Source organism: Balaenoptera ricei, chromosome 19 (assembly GCF_028023285.1).
Source record: "Balaenoptera ricei isolate mBalRic1 chromosome 19, mBalRic1.hap2, whole genome shotgun sequence".
Lineage (NCBI taxonomy): Eukaryota > Metazoa > Chordata > Mammalia > Artiodactyla > Balaenopteridae > Balaenoptera > Balaenoptera ricei.
This window is the reverse complement of record NC_082657.1, coordinates 39,753,697-39,770,101: the sequence shown is the minus strand read 5'-3', so window position 1 is coordinate 39,770,101 and position 16,405 is coordinate 39,753,697. Positions and strand designations below refer to the sequence as shown.

The 16,405-nt window shown below is 34.6% G+C and overlaps 1 protein-coding gene and 1 non-coding gene across 2 annotated transcripts in view; both read left to right on the top strand.

Moving 5' to 3' along the window:
- CDH8 (cadherin 8) overlaps positions 1-16,405 on the top strand; it is a 367,669-nt gene that overhangs the window by 271,977 nt on the left and 79,287 nt on the right. The window lies entirely within an intron of this gene.
- On the top strand, positions 342-472 carry LOC132354390 (small nucleolar RNA SNORA18). Its single transcript, XR_009499260.1, has one exon. It is a non-coding gene; the product is annotated as a small nucleolar RNA SNORA18 (small nucleolar RNA).

Below are 16,405 nucleotides of genomic sequence, written 5' to 3'. Positions count from 1 at the left end.
GCAACATTTCTCTGAATTATGTAAAGGGCAAGTATTATTAGACCCATTTTTCAAGTGTAGAAAACAAGATAAAATGAGATAGAAAATCATTTTCCTAGGATAGCAATAAGAGCCTTGACCAAACCACCTCATATATGTAGTTGCAGTATTGCTTTGAAAATGTGACAAATGCTAGCTAGTTAATTTACTTGGAAATTATTTCTTAAACTTGTAAGATGAGTTATTTGTGTGTGTGTGTGTGTGTGTGTGTGTGTGTGTGTGTGTATAGATCTGTATCTATATTTATATTCTGAGGGGAAGAGGAAAGGGAATTGTTTCTACACATTACAATAAGCATTGGAGTTGAGGTCTATCCCAATGAGGCTTTTCCTATAGACCTACATCATTGGAAACGCCTCATAGAGTAACTATGTGGTTTCCTTTACTCACAGAACTATGTGTTAAATCTGTGGGAAAGAACTACAAGACAGAGCTGCTAAATAAACTATGAAAAAACTAACAGTCAAACTTTTTAATCGTACGTATCAGCATATCCCAAAGATCTGTACTGTTCTAGGGTGTGACAGCTTAGGGATTAATATGATTTGAACTTAATGCGTGTTTAGAGAGTGTCTCAAATTCAGAACCAGGCAGATCCATCTCCTCTGGTCCTGAACATGGCCCTAAAGTAAATTGCTTGAGGAAACTGGATCCTAAAGATTACAGGTAGGGGATTTTTGAAGTGTGTCCATATTCCATTGGATATCAAAGAAGCCTGACTAAAAGAATTGTGGATGACTTGACATGACAACTGTGGGTTGAGCAAAAGTTCTTTTTGGAAGGGCTATCTTGAAGATTATGACTCAAACATTGGAGGAACTAAGGTGATTGGCAGTGGAAGGAATCAGAATGTGTGAAATTCCTTAAAAATGTATTGACTTTAAATAATTTTGCCTATGTTACACATAATTTTAAAAACCCTTTACACTTTTTGTAAAATAAATAGATAAATAAAATAAGCATTGGAGAACTGAGAACTAATTTAAATTAGTCAGTCTCTTGGTCTATGTCATGCCACCTATTACCTTCACCGTGTTAGTTTTCTCTACCTTTCCTCCCCAAAGCTCATGACACAACAGACTATGAAGACAGAGAATCTTTGGTATACTTCGTTCAGCGTGGAGACAAGACAAAATGTACCGCAACATTAATCAGACAGTTTATGGACACGTATAATGGTTATTATGCTGTGTCAGTAATTGGATGTGAATGGTTAGCGATTCATGTAGCTGGTAGTAATTAGTCTTACTTTTCCAAAGATAAACTGAGCACATTTGGAGCCATCTGTGGAGAAAGACAGGAAGAGCACTGAAGTTGGGTAGTGCTCTTTGATTTGAATCTAAAGCCCATTCCTTTCTCAGCTGACTGCTCCTGACCCCCTTTCAATGCCCTTTCCTACTTCTGTCATCAAAGAAAGGAATTTGGGGAAGATAGCATTTTGTTTGAATTCTGTCTAGGCCACATATGTGTTGTGTGACTATGGGAAAGTCCCCCCATGTTTCTGAGCTTCCGTTCCCTCTTTGTGAAATGTGAATGATAATATCAACATCATAGGAATGTTGAATGATCTAAAGTAGAGAAGGCACCTAGTTAGCACCTAGCATCATGCCTGGTACATTGAAATTGACAATTAGTTATATTAGATGTATTCATTCATTTGATTGTTATAGTATATTGTTCACCCTAAATTATTCATCTTTGAATTTCCAGGGGCTATCAGAAACTAGAGTATGATGCTCAATGATACTAGTTGCTATTATTAACGAGGGTCTACCTTGCTCCATTAGCCATGTGCTTTGCTGCTACAGATGTAACTTTATTTATTATTTCACTTCTGAAGATTCTACAAAATATACAGAATCCTCATCTATTCTCTAATAGCTTTGAAGCATTTTCTAGCTATGCCTCCCTACTTATTTGGCAAAAAGGATTAAAAAAAACTACACCTCCCCCTGAAGTCCCTAAACCATCTACTCAATCTGAATATTGCTATTTTCTTGAAGTTAAACCCTAGACATAAAAATGATAACTGATTTTTTTATGCTGTCAGTTGTGCATTCAGATAACACTTGGTTCTGCCAGCAACTTCCACAGAATTGAAGTTTAGAAGATAAATAGGCAGAAAATCCAGTCAGAGACAATCAGAGGTTTCCCTTTCAACTCTACCTCCCAATAGTATTATTTTACAGCTAATGTGCACTCTGTCGACATGGAGTCTGTGCCTTGTGATGCACATGGAAGGATCAATGGGGGGCCTTGGGGAGGAGGAGGACGAGAGCACGCAGACACTCTGCAATCCTGAAACCAGAACATCCTGGGTGGTGTATCTGAGGTTCCTGTTATGAGCTTAGTGTCTAGAAAGTAATACGGTCAAGACTGCCTGAGTGAATAATAATATCTATTCTGACTCTGGAATGTACGTCTGCAGTGCAGACACTCCCTGTTGTAAATAGCTGGAAACCAGAACTGGCGCACAGGAGCTGGACTCACAGATAAGAAAGACTGGACAGTTAAGCATCGTGCTAATGAACATAGGCTCTGGAGGGATCCAGACCAGAAGGATCTTTTCTGTTGTCCCTTTATGTACTGTGCAAGCTCAGCTCTTAGGTAGGCTCCTTCTAAGATGTGTGATCTTGGGCAACTAGTTTAATATCCCTGCCCCAGCAGGAAGTTGGTGCCCAAATGTTCTCACTATCGCTAGAAACAAAGCTGTATTTTCATGGGATGCACATAGTAGTTGTTCAGCAAATACACTAAGGCACCACTTCTTAAGCTTTTCTGTCCCTTTGAGTTAACCGGAGATCTTGTAAAAAGGCAGATTTGGATTCTCTAAGTCTGGAGTACAGATTCTGCATTTCTAATAAACTTGCAGATGATGCTGATGTTACTGGTCAGTGGAGTAACTATGAGTAGCAAGGCTCTATTTAGTATATGTTTAATAGTTATCACAAAACAAGACTCTAGGCTAGTGTTTCTCAGAGTTCAGCATGTGTCACAACCACCTGGAGGTGATTACTGAAGCACAGATTGCTTGTGCTTCACTGGGTCTGAGTTGGAGCCTGAGAATTTGCATATTTAACAAGTTTCCGAGTGATGGTCATACTGCAGTGTGTACCATAAATTGAAAAGCACTGACCTAGGCGAGTTCCTCCCTTATCTGAAAACTTCTGTTAATAGTTCTGAAAACCATATTTGGTTTCTCAGTCTTAGGTAGATGATGATCATCGGGAAGTATTTATTTATTTATTTAATATAATCGTATATTTGTATGCAGTTGCAAATATATATATATATATATATATATATATATATATATATATATATATATATATATATATATATATATATATATGGAAAGTTCCTGTGCACCCTTTATACAGCTTCTTCTAATGGTAACATCCTGCAAAACTATAGTACAGTGTCAACAACCAGGATACCGACATCCATACAATCTACCCAAACTTATTCAGATATCTCCAGTTTTACTTGTCCTCTGTGTGTGTGTGTGTGAGAGAGAGAGAGAGAGAGAGATTAGCTCTATGCAATTCTATCACGTGTCAGTTCACGTATACACCACCACAGTCAAGACATAATGAGTTTCATCACTCACCACAAGAATCTCTCCTGTTGTCCTTTTATACTCACTCTTTTAGTCAAAACCAGTACATTTCCTTTAAAGACTTTGTAAGTTTCTAACAAATCAATTTATAATACACTCCATTAAAAAAGAGCTACACTCCCATATCTCTTCACAATGAGCCCTTCTTGACCTTGGGAATCTAGTGAAACTGCTATGGTCAATACTCTTCAGATTTTTAACAGAGAGGATCTGGGAGATTATCCTGTCCTTAAAATCTTCACAGAGACTTTTATCTCTCTGAAAGTTCCCATGAGGAACCTCAGATCTTTCTGAGATAGTAACAACAAAGGATCATATTGTCCCAATCTGTATTTGATCGGTGGACTGAGATATTTCTTAACTTGAGAATTGTTTTCCTCTGGAGAAGCTGCAAATGAAACAGTTTTATTTTCAAACCCAACCAGTCTTGATGAAAAAATTCCTTCTTTAGCCAATGTCTCTCCATCCACATTTTGTTTAGTCAATGAGGAGAAGTGATGTGGTATTTTAAAAATTCTGCCTCTGCCTGGAATCTCTTAATCATCAAATTCATTAGGTACATTACCTTTTCTTCTGCATGACCTGCAGGTGACATGGTCAAAAATCTAGCCACTACATACAAGGGTCTCCTTTCCTCCAACTTCCAATAATACTTTCCCTATTTTCTTTACTTTAAGACCTTGTCAACAGCCTCTTTACATCCTTTAGTCTTTCGACACTCTCCCTGGGGCCCTTTAGGCTTTCACAAGAGTCTTCCTAATTTATCTAGCTCCTGTCTGCCACCTGGTCCCAAAACCAATGCCACATGTTTTAAGTTTTCATTACAGTAGCACGTTACATCCAGACACTAAAATCTGTTCTGATTATCTACTGTTACATAACAAACTATTCCAGAACTTAGTGGCATAAAACAACAACAAATATGTATTTTACTCACAAATCTGAAATGTGAGCAGTGCCTGTCAGGGTCAGCTTGTCTCTGCAGAATGTGGTACCAGCTGGGATAGCCTGAATGTGGCTGACCATCCAATTCCAATACGACTCACTCACATGGCTGGCACATTGGTGTTGGCTGTTAGCTGCCTTTCTAAGAGGTAGCTTGGGCTTCTTCATTGCTTGGTATCTGTGTTCCAACAGTGAGTGTCCCAACAAAGATGGGAAGTGGAAGGTGGTAACTTTGTAAACTTGAGTCTAGAAATTGACATAATTCACTTTTTTCAAATACTGTTGATTAGTAAGAGAATATACATTCAGGAGAGTGGAGCATATTTCCCCACCTTGCAACGAGAGGCATGTCAAACAATTTTGGGGCCGTGTTTTAAAATTACCACACTAACTTGTTTCCCACAAAGGCATTAGGTTACAAAACAGAGTTAACACAGTCTCAAACTACTTTAAAAATATTAAATAATACTATTAAAAGTAATAATAAATGTTAAATGTTATTAAGTACTTCTTAAATACTTTTAGAGTTATAAGTCCTAAAACTTTAGAGCATACTAGAAGCTGAGAACGTCTGTGTAGTTTCCTTATTACTTCATAAACCCTGTTAGGTATGTTCATTGTTGTGCTTTATCTTTGGATTAAAAAAAAAGTCCATGTTTTAAGACTGGCCTTTTGCAGGGTAGCCAGCTATGTGACCTTGGGATTGTTCCTCGTATCCACCAAAGCTTTTAAAATTTTTCTATAAAGAATATTAATAATATATCTTTTTCAAGGAAAGAGGACGGATTTTATATTTGAACAGAACTCAGTTTGAGACCCTACACTGAAATCCAGAAATGTTGGGAGTCCTGAGTTTGTTTCTTACAAGTAGTATTTAGGCCTCTTTAAAATAAAACAGTTTAAATAAGGAATTACTTCTTTAGAATACTGCTATCAGAAATACCAGTTATCAATAACAATGTGTGGCTATGATTTTAAACCTGAGGAAACTGTTTCAGGATAAAATAATACAAAAACTGTATCACCCTAATACTACATAGATGTCTTGTGTCTGTACTATTTTGTCAAGACCCTTATTGCTCATCACTTGTACTTCAGATGCAGTGTGCATGCAGTGTCCTAACTCTGGACCTTTTCTAGTTATATTATTTTTTCTTTCCTTGAACATCCTGTCATTTCTCTACATTTCCTGTTACTACTGTTCCTTCAAGATTCGGATAAAATGTTTCCTTCTTTCAGAAAGTACATATTTTGTCACAACTACATGGGAGTTGAGAGAAGGCAGTGATGATCTAATTTATAATTATAGTTTTTGTGTATGTGCCTTCTTTTCCCTCCCAGACTAATGTCATCAAGGGCAGAGACTACATTTTACACTTTTCTATAATCCTCATAGCTCATGGCATACGAAGTATCACATTGTAAGTGACTGGCAAATATTAATTCAATGAGCAAATAATCTTAATGGTTACTTTTGGGATACAATTACAAGGTTTTTAAGCACATGCTTATAATACGGTAAATACTTTAGAATGTGATTTTTTTAAAAATTTATTTATTTATTTTTATTTTTGGCTGTGTTGGGTCTTCGTTTCTGTGCGAGGGCTTTCTCTAGTTGTGGCGAGCGGGGCCACTCTTCATCGCGGTGCGCAGGCCTCTCTTGTTGCGGAGCACAAGCTCCAGACGCGCAGGCTCAGTAGTTGTGGCTCACGGGCCTAGTTGCTCCGCGGCATGTGGGATCTTCCCAGACCAGGGCTTGAACCCGTGTCCCCTGCATTGGCAGGCAGATTCTCAACCACTGCGCCACCAGGGAAGCCCAATACTTTAGAAACAGAAAAAAAATCTAACCTATCAAGATACGGGGAAAGAAAAGGGCACAGAATTCTTGCAAATATTCTGAGGTGGGAATATATCAGAAGAGAGGTTTCCTAAGGAAATAAAATATCATCCAAGAACACAGCAGTTGGTTGTATACTTTAAAGTTAATAACCCAAGTCTAATTCTTTGTTAAAACCTAGAGTAGTTTTGTCTTACATTATCTCAATCTCAGTAATCAAGAAAAAGATGTTGCTTAATTGTTTTTGCAGTTTGTCACTGTTATGTGCAAGTCTATTACTAAACCTAAGAAAATAATTTTGCTTGCTAACCATCCAGAAATCTGTGATTGAATACTTCCAGACGTTAGCCATGCTCTCCCTTTAGAATCTTTGCAACAACTGTTTCTTCTGCCTGGAATATGCATCCTCTTGCTGTAGTCATGATTAACTCCATCTTTAAGTCTTTGCTCAAATAAGCTCAACCCTTACCACCATCAGTACCAGATCGTCCTTATCCTGCTTTATTTGTTTTTATTAGCATTTAATCCTTTCTTACATACCATATAATTTAGTTATTATCATGTATACTGTTTATGAATTCTTCTCCATGGGTAGAATGTCTTATGCTTTAAATTGATATCTCCTTAACAGCTACAGAGTATCTGATAATAGTAAGTCTTCAATAAGTATTTACTGAATGAATGAATCATAGATTGAATAAATGAATGAAGGGAGAATATGTAAACTAGTACTAGACTGTTAACATTTATCTTGGCTTAAAGAGCATTGGCTAATACCTAATTCCATTGGATAATTAACTGGTAGTATAACAACATGCTTAGTTTCTATAGACATCTTCAAATATTTGAACTGGAAAGTTCACCACAACTCAATGCAATGTAATTACCTTTTTGTTTTCATAAAGTGTAGTATGAAGCATAGAGAGAGGAAATATATTTCCTGCTATATGCCAACAATTAAACAACATGTTATTAATCCTAGGCTGACCCTGCACCCTAGTCCAGAGTTTTAGTCACCACACTCTTTTTATGCAGCTACCCTATAAACCAACTTTTCACTCTTCTTATTAACTATGTTAATTAATTGTGTCCATTTGGACCTTTTAGTATATTGAGATGGTCAAAATGTGGTTGGACAGTCTTTTATCTCCGAGATACAAGTATCATGTTTCCTTTAAGCCAGTGTTTTTTTCTCTCTCAGACTATTTTGGTTTTTTGTTTGTTTGTTTGTTTGTTTTTAATGGAGAGAAGGTAGAGGGTATTTGTGGCAAATTATTTCACCCCAGATACACTTCTAGAGGAAAATCCTCTCTGGTAGTGTATGGCTTTGTAACTCCATTTCTGTGGTGTCTGTATCAAGCTAATATTTAAGGCAAATATTATATAACTGCAAGAGATTTGGATCTGCTTTGGAATGAGGCATACTTTAATTTCAAACCCTGTATCGTATCTGTGTCTTTTAATTGTTTGACTGCAAGGATGTGAGATAGTTTCTCTGTACCTTTGTTTTGTCATCTGTATAATGGATACTAAAACTAACTGCATAGTAAACACTAAACTGAACATCTATCATTATTAGCTTCCCTTTTTCCCTTCCCTTCCTTTGCCTTCATTTTCCATATTACCCTGAGTCTATATTCACTGTTATTCATATGATGAAATGATTTGTTTAATTGCCTTAATATGTTAGGAAATTAATTCTTTTTAGTTTTGAGCAAATTCCAACACTTTCCTGAGACAAAATTATAATGAAGGTTTATGTACAAGAAATGAAAAGTTATAGAATCTTTTTATTCTTACATAGTTATGAAAAATCACCTGGATAGGCAATGTTTGAAATGATAAAATTCTGAATTGCTCTCATGCACTTAATTAGAAGTAAATATGGATGTTGGGATGAGAAACTACACAGTGGAACTCATTAGCAGAGTATGTATGTATGTATGTATGTATGTATGTATTTATTTATTTATTTATTTATTTATTTATTTTTTTTTTCCAGTAGAGAATTCTGGGAGCAATATCATCACCAAATATTAAGAAATTAGTAGGGGGAAATCCTGAAATTATGTATAAATAAATCCAAGTCAACTTACTTACTTACAGGAAAAACAGTAATTTGTAGTGCTGTGAATGCATGACCTGTAATTTCAATGTAGGAACCAGATGAGGTGGAAAATTATTACAACAATTCCTAATTTAGTTTCACTGAGTCAACTCTGGATAAATTTTACTAAATAAATTTGGTAGTTAAACATGAGTCAGAATAAAAAGCAATGTTTGTTTTAATTTAATGATTAGAGCAGATATTAAAACCTACCCCACATCCACCATCTGGTACTCCACTTGCCTTTACCACAGCCTTGTTCTATGACTGCATACTTGCAGTGGTCAGAAACTCACTACCTTGGGAGACTGATGAGTTTTTCTCTTGAGCAGCTGTGTTGGAAAGCACTTTAATCTTACAGTGAGCCAAAATGTGCCTCAAGGTATAAACAAGTCTTATTCTCTTCCCCTTTAGCCTAGTAAAATACAAAGTGTCTTGAAAAAACTGTTTATATGACATGGTTTCAGTTCCCTGGAATAATGGCTAAGGAGAAAAATGTGCTTGTAGAATTAGGCACAGAGGTGACAAGACCTCAGAGGAAGTTGAGTCAGTAAGGAGGTAACTAGAAAATTTGGAGCAAAACACAACATGGGACAAAAACAAGACCTAACTCTTAAAATTCTGTAGTTTGCTTAGTGTTTTCATATATGATTTCATTCACTCCTCTCAATAACCCTCAGATAGATATTATCTTGACTTTGGGGTGACCTCTTATGTACCAGTTACTGTTCTATATCCTGAATACAACAGTGAACGAAAAAGTCCTATCCAGATGGAATTTACATTCTAGTAATGATGACCAGGGTTTGCCAAACCATAATACCTGCTTACCAGTTGGCTTAAAGTCTAAACTTCTACTGCCAGAGGGGATGCTAGGACAGATGATTCTTTCTAGAATCAAAGCTTCATAGAATATATAAAAGTACCACAAGCATTAATACTGTCTTCTGAACCCTCATAAGATTCATGGTATAGACAGAGGAAGATTTTTAAATGAAGAAGGGATTTTCTCACTAAAATTCTTACCATATTGAACCTGATCAAAGCTCTGAAGTCCTTTTAAGATTTTTTTTCCTAATAAAAGTTTCTGGGCTCAAATCAGACCCATTGAGTCAAATTTTACCGAATGTTCTGAAATCCACAAGAATTTGAGAAAAAACTGCCTAAGTTTTTATTTTAGATGTTTCAAATGAACTGAATTTACTACCCTCTCTTAGTATTGTAGGTTATGGCTCGAATAGCCAAAATTAAATAAAATCATTTGTTCCCTCCATAAAAGCGAATTTAAAAGAAAATTACATTCCCCCTGAACTACCCCCCGCCAATAGACTGTACCCTCCTCATAGCATCAACTGGCAGAAGTAGCCAAGGACATATTTGACCTTGGACCTTTGGAAGCTATTACTCTGATCATCACTGGTGGCCAAAAGGCCTCTGCTGACAGTAGATACAGTTTTCCAGGAGTCATCAAGAAAAAGGTGTCAGTCTCATTTCATTTCCATATTGGGGATGAATGCACAGGGTCAAATTATTAGATTTTTTAATTAGAGAAAGGAGAGAATCGATTGTTGAGATAAGAAAATAGAGAAAGGAGGTTAGCACACCTATAACTTGATACTGCAGCCCTGTAATTATCGTTTGTAAGCACTGAGTGAAAAGTTGAGTTCCAACATTAGTCTCTTTTATTTTACCTGGTTTTATTTTTGTTCATACATTTCATCTATACCTGAGAGTCTCCACTCCTACCCCCATTTATGTGTGAATATAATAGAATATGTTTTTGTTTGTTTGTCTTTTCTATTTGGTATCTCTTGTCCTAGAAGAGTATCTGGCACCCAGTAAGTATAAGGTCAATATTTGTTGATTGAATGGAAGTTTAAAATTACAATTACTATTTGTTAAATGTTTATGAAAGGAAATAATCATATTACTCTAGCCATAGGGTTGTATAAAAATGAAAGCATGGTGCCTGAGAGTATGTGTTCAATAAATGGCAAATAGTTTCTTAAGATGATGATGCTGATAATGATGATAATGGTATTCTGATGTGGCTGGCATAGATTATTATTATGGAGTAGGGTTTGGATTTCCAAGTAGGATTTCACTATCAGTTTGAAAATGATTAATGTTCTAGAGGAATGTATGCCATATGTGGGCATCAGTTAGGTTACTTTTTACACAAATAACTTTATTCAAAGATCTGCCCCAATCATGCTAAGCCATGTCCGGAACAGACCATCACAAACAAGTGGATTATTTGCAACAACAAAAATGCAGGTGCCAACAATAGAACTTAGCATTTTGCCGGCAGTGCTTTTCTCTTGCATCCTTTTTTTTTTTTTTTCTGGTGTGTTAAGAAAAAAATCACTTTTCATTTCTGTCTTTGACCTGATTTTTTAGAAATTAAAATATTTTGGGTAGCATACAGGGCTTTTCGCCATTCTCCATAAATTCAGTTAAAAAAAAACAACAACAAAAACCTCCAGCAGCTTTTCTTTTTCACCATTATTTGCAATTATTTTGCTAACAACATTGACTACTCCGCTATTGGCCAATGTTCTCTCTCTCATAATGTTTTGAAGTAAGCTTGACACTTGGTGTCCTTGTCAGCATCTCTGTTGCTCTATGTTGCAAATTTGCATGATAGATTTACTGGGTCCATGAAGAGTTTATTAACCTTCCTTTAACACAGTAGGTAGTTTAAAAGTTTTTTGCAGCTAGCACCTAACTTTTATCTATAACAAAAGACAGAGAAAAAGAGAGAGAGAGAGATTGGTTTACAGACATTCTGAGCTGCACAATACCATTATATATAGGTGCTCTGCATTGCCTCTCTATATACAATTATAAAAACGCCTAGTGCTACCTATTACTTATAGATTTACATATTTCACCCAATATATCTTTTTAAATTTTATTAAAAGAATACATAATATTCTGTGTCTAGTTGCCTTTCTAATATACATTGATAAACAGATGATTTTGTGGATACAAATGCAGTTGGAGGAAGTAGTGATGTATGGATATAACTGTATATCATCTACATTTACATTCACATATAGTCAGCCCTTTTAATATTAACATCTGGGAATAAATCAGCATCATCCATTTTATTATCATGTACTTGACACTGAGGTGGTGGCTTGCACTGTAGTCATTTCTACCACCTCTGCTAACTAATCATTTATCTTGAGTTATGTATTTGTTTTGTTTTTGTCACTCATTATGGTATATATATCTTGGTCCACTGTCACAATAAATGCATAATTTATTGGGGCCAAAGCATAGACTGAGGAAAGGAATCTCAAGAAATTGGTCTGGCTTTGTAGTCAGAGCATTAACTAAGGATAACACAGTCTTAATTACCATACGTGAATTCTGCTGGGCAATAACTCATGGAGGATTAGGGTCATTTTATAGTAATATTTTGTCCATTGTTCCATAAGTGTAGGGTGATTTACAGTTTAAATTTCTTGGGAAAACAATGAACATATTATACCACAATGGGATGGGGGAAATTATGTATTTTCCTTATGTCTATGATGGTAGCTTATATCCAACTAATTCCCCCAGTGAGAATAACTACAAAATTAGAGGAGAAAACGGTATTTGAAGGCAGCCAGTACTTAAGAAGCCAAGATACCAGAAAGAAAGGAAACAAACTGAAGTGACTCCTAAATTTAGCACTGCTTATTTCCTTCAGGACTTTAAGTGATTCAACTCAGAGGGCACAGAAACCAAGCAGAAATCAGTGACCTGGAGTTTATGAGTGTCTCATGAGACTGTGGAGACAAAAGCTGTAGTTCAGGGCTACAGAGGTATCCAGAATGGAGAGGCCAAGTCTACAGTGAGGAGGTAATTGAAAAGAAGACAATAGAGCATCATGGATGGATTTTTCCCATGATGCATTTACCAGATCTTAACATGTGCAGGAGTAAGAGGATTTCAAGGCTATGAGTGTGTGCTAAGAGGCAAAAAGCTAAAAAAACCCTTTTTTTTTTTTTTTTTTGCAACTTAATAGAAAGGGTGGGCTCTAGAAATAAGGGAAAACCAGAAATTAAATCAGCCCTCATAAATTCTGAAATCCAGCCTTAAGAGTATCAAGGTGATCTATCTATATAGACCTTCCTGTGAGGAGAAAATCAAACTCTATCTGAAGGAAGATAACACATTTTCATATCTGATTTCCAAAATTAAAACCTAGATACAGGAAAATGGTAACAAAATGGCATAAACAATTAATGCATTATATATATCCTTTCATTGTACGTAAAATGTTTGAAGCATTACTCTAAGGCATATTCTAATAAGTCAGTGACACATATACACGTATGATATTTAAGGTTACCACTAAAATAATATTAATAGAAGACTATGTAACTAATAGGCTAATCCCGCTTTTCTATCTTTTTTTGGATTCATAAGTTTTAATTCTTTCATCTCCCCCCATTAGCCTATTAGTTGGGGGAAATAAAAGAATTGAAACTTATGAATCCCCAAAAAAATAGAAAAGAGGAAAAATGAGAAAGAACTGATGAAGAAAATTTTAAAGTACAAGAATAAATTAAAACCCAGATAAACAATCAATCACACTAATTGTAACTAAGCTACATACTTCAATTAAAAGACATTCTTTGTCAGACTAGGAAAAAAGCAATCAATATTCAAATCATGTTTTTTATCAGAAATAAACCTCAAATATAAGAACACTTAAAGACTGAAACGATTGAAAGAAGATCTATGCAAATTAAAACCAAAATGGTTCAGCTATAGACTAAGAAGAAAGAAATATTACCAAAAATAAAGAGAAATTTTTCATAATGATAAATTAAATTCAGCAGGAAGATATAAAAATTCTAAATTTGTATGTACCTAATAAGATGTTTGCCAAGTACATAAAGCAAAAAATTGACAGAAGCAAAGGGAGAAATAGACAAGTCAAAGATAAAAATCAAAGTCAAAGATAAAAATTTTAACCTACAACTCTACTAATCAAATAAGTAGACAAAAAATTAGTAAGGATAGAAAGTGTTTGAATAGCATGATTAGTCAACTTGCCTAATTGTAATGTATAAAACAAACACTGCACTCAAAAATTACAAAAATATTATTACTGTGAAACACACTTGAAACATTTACCCAACATGGCCAAAATTGGGCCATAAATCAAGTCTCAACACTCAAAGCGGAGTATGCTTTCTTCACACAGTGGAATTAAGCTAGAAGTAAGTCACCAAAGGCCCTGAAATGATCCCCAAGTATTGGAAATTAAGCCATATATCTCTAAATGATCCGTGGAAAACAATAAAATCACAAAGGGAATTAGCACATTTGAAAAATGAATGATAACAAAATAATGACATGACAAAACCTGTGGAATACAGCTAACACAGTGCCTAAAGAGAAATTAGCCTTAAATGTCTATATTAGAAAAGAAGAAATGCTAAAAATCAATTATCTAAGCATCCACTTCAAAAAGGCTAAAAGTGAACAGAAAATTAAAAACTAGTAGCAAGGTGAAAATAAATATAGGGTAGAATATAGTGAAATTGAACACAAATATACAGTCCTGAAATTCAACAAAGCCAAAAGCTCTTTATTTGCAAAGATAAAATTGATAAAAATCTTGCAAGAAAAAATAGAAAAGGTACAACTTGCCAGTATTAGAAATGACAGGGAATTCCCAGCGGTCCAGTGGTTAGGACTCCGTGCTTTCACTGCCGGGGGCATGGAAAAAAAATTACAAAGGGGACTTCATTACAGATTCTATGGATGTTAAAAAACAATAGCTGGACATTATTAACATATTTATGGAATAAGGATTAAAATGTATATGACATAGACTAATAAGTTGAAAAATGCAGTCAGTGCAAACTGGCATAGATAAGAAAAAGAGAAAAATATGTCTATCATTTTCTCTATTGAATAAATTGAATTCACAATTACTAACTCTTAACACATAAATTGTCATGCCCAAATGAACATGACACATACTTTATCAGAGAGAAGTAAAAGAGGGAGCAGTTTCCACCTTATGTCACAAAGCCAGAATAATCTTAATGCAAAAACCCAACAAGAATATTACAAGAAAGGAGAATTAACAGCCTGCTTCTCATAAACAAAATCCTAAGTAATATATTAGCAAATCAAAACTGTTACTATAAAAATATAATATTACACCCAGGGAATACAAGGACAGATGATAACATTTGAAAATCTATTAATGTAAATTAAAATCCTGAGGAAAGAAAAAAAACGTATGATCATTCTCAGCAGATGCAGAAAATGTTATATCTTCATCTCTTGTTCTTGAAAAAGCTCTTTGCACACTAGAAATAGAACAGAACTTAATTTGATAAAGGATAGTTACCAAAAAAATAGCAAATATCAGACCTAATGGTAAAATATTGAAAGGTTTCTCCCTGAGATTGGAAATGAGATAGGTTGTGTACTATTGCTACTTTTATTCAATTACACTGAAGGTTTTAACCAGTACAGTAAGATACAGGTAAGAAATTAAAGTATAAATATTGGAAAGAAGAAATAAAGTTGTCCCTATTCACAGACAACATGATTGGGTACATAAAAAGGAAAAAAAATCTAAGTTAAACTATTATCAATAATGAGGAAAGTTTGCATGCTTGTTAGAGTTATAAAATAATCATATTTTTATTTTCTAACAATACTCAGAAAATAAATGTACTACTTATAATAGTAAAAAGACTTCAATTAAATAGTAACAAAATCTAATGAATGACATACAAAACTTCTAAACAGAAAACTACAGAACATTACTGAGAGAAATTAAAGAAAATATAAGTAAATGAAGTATATACATAGTTCATGATTTGGAGATTCAAATGTAAAAAATATCAATCCACTTTAAATTTATCTGTAGAATCTTTGCAATATCAATCAAACTTCCAACAGCTATGTGTGTGTGTATGTGTGTGTGCGTGCCCACAATTTGACAAATAATACTAAAATGTGTAAAGAAATTTAAAGGGAAAAATAATGAAGAAAATATTTTAAAAGAAAAATAAATTGTTGATCTTATCATATTCATGATAACAATATATGAAGATCTATCGTAAAGAGTTATTAAGAGAGGATTGTATGAGCATAAAGACAGAAAAATAGAACAGAAAATTCCAGGAACAAGTCTGTACAAAAATACTCAACTCAATGACAAAGATACCATAGGTGGACTTACAATAAAGTTGACAGGGAATTGGATATCCATGAGTGGATGAAACTGAACCTTGGCCTCTAACTCAGAACATCAATTTTAGTAATCTTCAGGGAGATCAGAGATGTAAATGTGAAAAAATAATATACCTTCTAAAATTAACAGAATTTTCAAATTCTGGATTATGCAAATAATTAACGAATCAGTTGCAAGAAGTGTTAAAGTTAATAAGAGCAAAAACTGATGAATTCAGCTTTATTAAGTTAAGAATCTGTGTTCCTCAAAAGTTACTATTAAGAGTGAAAAAGTAAGCCACAGAGTAGGGAAAGGTATTGTGACACTCATATCTAGCAAAGGACACATATCCTTAATATATAATATGCATATCAATTAGAAAAACATAGACAACCAATTAAAACATGGCAAAAACTTGAACAGCTTCTTCACAAAAGAAGATATCCAAGTAGCCAGTAAGCATAATATGTCCTTAGCATCAAATCATCAAGATATTAAAATAAAATGGAACTGAAACATAACTGTACACCTCTGCAATGACCAAAATGAAAAACAAATAATAAATAACTGGCTTTTCCAAGTGTTATTGAAGACATGCAGCAACTTGAACTCTTATACATTGCTGGTCAGAGTGTAAACTGGCACATCCACATT